A 2,848-nucleotide genomic window follows, 5' to 3' on the forward strand; every position below is an offset into this window, starting at 1 on the left:
TGTGGCGAAAATTTTATTTTGATTGTTTTTGATCTAAAATAGTATATATTCTCTAAAAACTCGATATTTAACAATGATTGCTCACAGGAAAGGAAAGAAACTGATATGTAAGCCTTGCGGGGTTCCGGTTGGCATTCCGGATAATGAGTGTCAATCGGGACGTCGCGGCGATTGTCATGGGCCTGAGGGAGGTTCCGGGTCGTGACACACTCACTATAGTAAGCTAATAATTAGCCCACCAATCAATAAAATTTAACAGCATGACATGGCAATTATTATAATTCACAGCCTTTCAAGGCTAAATACACAGTTCATATATATTTCAACACAAATACCAATTCAGCCATTCATGCCAATATTATCATAAGCCAATCAATTAGAACCATAAATTCACAATACATCAAATGGTCTCCAATTACTCTATTTTCAAGGCCATTATTCAATTTTAAAACAATTTTATGAAATCATTTCATTAAATCACATTTGGTTCATAAAATCGAAAAATTAATCATTTAATTCATTTTCCATTAAATTCACAAAATCGGATAAAAACCACTTTAGATAATTAAGACGATAGTAAGGTTACTCACAGTACTAGGAGTTTGATATACTTCTATTCCCGATCTTCGGGCACAATCTCTTTACCGTTGTTAGAGGGCTCACCACCTATACATCATGCGTGACACAAATTTTAATAAATTGTGTTAATTTATCATAAACTATTTCAGGCTCTATAAATCTATATGAATGCATGAAATGTGATACAAAATGTCCGAATAGCCGTTTAAATACGGTATTCGACCTAATTCGCACTATTCTCGGTGTAATTGGCTAAAACCTCCAATTTAACTCCAAATTGATTTCTTTCACTTACTACACTCCAATTATACTTAAAATACCTCAATGACTGTGAATATGATTCAATTTATCAGTCCAAACCTTAAATTGCACATGTCTATACATTAGGTAAAAATTCAGATTTTCATGCCAAAATTTTCCATTAAATTTCTAGCCTCACCAATCATTAAATACCATCAAAATATTATGAAATATCATCAATTTCAGCCTCAATATCCTCCCTAGAAAATTTGGCCTCTTGTGGGTTTGTGAAGAACAAAGTGATTCCTTGCTAGATTTTCATACTTTCCATTACCAAACAATCAAAAACACTTAATTAACTTGAAATCTAGCAAAATCAATACTCAAAACCTCTCCTCTCAAATTCGGCCAGCATGGGTTCATCATGCAAACTTGAGTTCTAATCATGAAAAATGAAAAAGAAAGCATGGGTAGTGTAAATCACAAGATAAAATCACAAAATTTTACCTTTATTAGCTTAATCCCTTGAAATCCCACACTTTTTCTTCAATTTTCCCACCTAGGGTTTGTGTTCTTTCCTTTCGTCTTCACTTCATGCTTTGGCCGCCCATATGGGTGAGACTAAGAGAGTTTTAAATAGATTTTACAAGGAAATTCTAGAATAATCCAAGCTTGACATAGGGCATATTTCCATTGGTCTATGTGTAATACTTATCCATTAAGCAATCTCCCTCCACCACATAAAATGTTTCAATTATCCACAATGTAAAATGTTAATGGCTGAAATCCATGGGCATGACAAGTGTTAGGTGATGTAAAATTCTAAAATTCCAACTTTGCCCCCGTAAACTCAAAAAATTACCATTTTACCCCTAAGACTCTAAAAATGTCAGAATTTAAATTTTTCACCTCTCAAACTCAAATCATACTCCAATGAGTCAAATGTGATCAAAATCTTTTCTAAAAATTCTCATTTTGTCCTCGGGTGACAAAATTACCATTTTACCCTTAGGACATGAAAATTCCAAATTGACTCCAATTCAGCCCTCGAACTCCAAATCATCATTTTAAGTCATTCTGGGGTTTTAAAATTCTCAATTTCATCTTAAGATCTCTATTTAGACTAGTTTGAGGCTTAATTCAACTTAATAGTACCATTTGGTACAATATCGACTTTTGACGATTTTTCGAGGCTTTCCAAGTATGCAAGCATATTGTCAACCACATAAAGGACATGACAAGTACTTTATAAGGTCGGGCTTGACAACCAAGGTACAAGAGAGGTAAGTGCTTCATATGAAAACCCATAATGGGCTTGTTGTAAGGAAGAAAACAAAAAGGTCTCGCGTGCATATGAGATTGGACCATACCTTGAGAAAATGCAGATTTCCCCATTGCGCTTAAGTATACATGTGGGTTAGGTCCAGATATAATTTTATACTTTGGAATACACTTTTTTTTTTCCTCAACTTTCAGTAGTTGAAATAGTCTTAATGACTGAGTCTGTTAACCTTGTCTAACTTAGTTTTATTCTCCAGATTTTATCATTAATCTTACTAAGCTTGATATTTCCTGATTTTCTTAAACATTATTTGACTAAACACAATTTTTCTTGATACCCTTTGATTTTTTGTTGATTTATGCTGATATTTTATAATGTTAACTTTCTACTTCAACCTATAAATACAGCCTCTTTACCTCATAATACAAAAAAGAAAAAGACAGTTCTTTCATATATTTTAAAGCTCCTCTACATATTTTCTTTATTTTTCTTGTTTTTGTTGGGTTCTTTTTTCTCTAGAAAAGTCTTTTTGTTGTTCCTACTATCCTTTTCTAATTTGTTCAAACTAATAAGCAATGGTCTATTGAATCTCGGAGGATAATCGGTACAGTCCTTTTATATCCAGTTTCTACTTCAAAAGGATGGAAATTATCCTTAACGATAGTGAAATCACGCCTCAGAGTATTTTCTATTTTCACTTGCTTTATTATTTTTTCATTTGTTTCTTAGATTTTCAACAATCTTAGA

General features: G+C 32.7%; 1 long non-coding RNA gene across 1 annotated transcript in view; it reads right to left on the reverse strand.

Moving 5' to 3' along the window:
- The window catches only part of LOC108662152, a 6,507-nt gene extending 5,140 nt beyond the window's left edge, over nt 1-1,367 (reverse strand). The window contains exons 1-2 of the long non-coding RNA XR_001927936.1: nt 1,327-1,367; nt 591-666 (exon numbers count right to left, since the gene is read on the reverse strand). This is a non-coding gene — a long non-coding RNA (uncharacterized LOC108662152). The remainder of the gene's footprint in view (nt 1-590; nt 667-1,326) is intronic.

The sequence above is a fragment of the Theobroma cacao genome, chromosome 5 (assembly GCF_000208745.1).
Source record: "Theobroma cacao cultivar B97-61/B2 chromosome 5, Criollo_cocoa_genome_V2, whole genome shotgun sequence".
In the NCBI taxonomy this organism is placed as follows: Eukaryota; Viridiplantae; Streptophyta; class Magnoliopsida; order Malvales; family Malvaceae; genus Theobroma; species Theobroma cacao.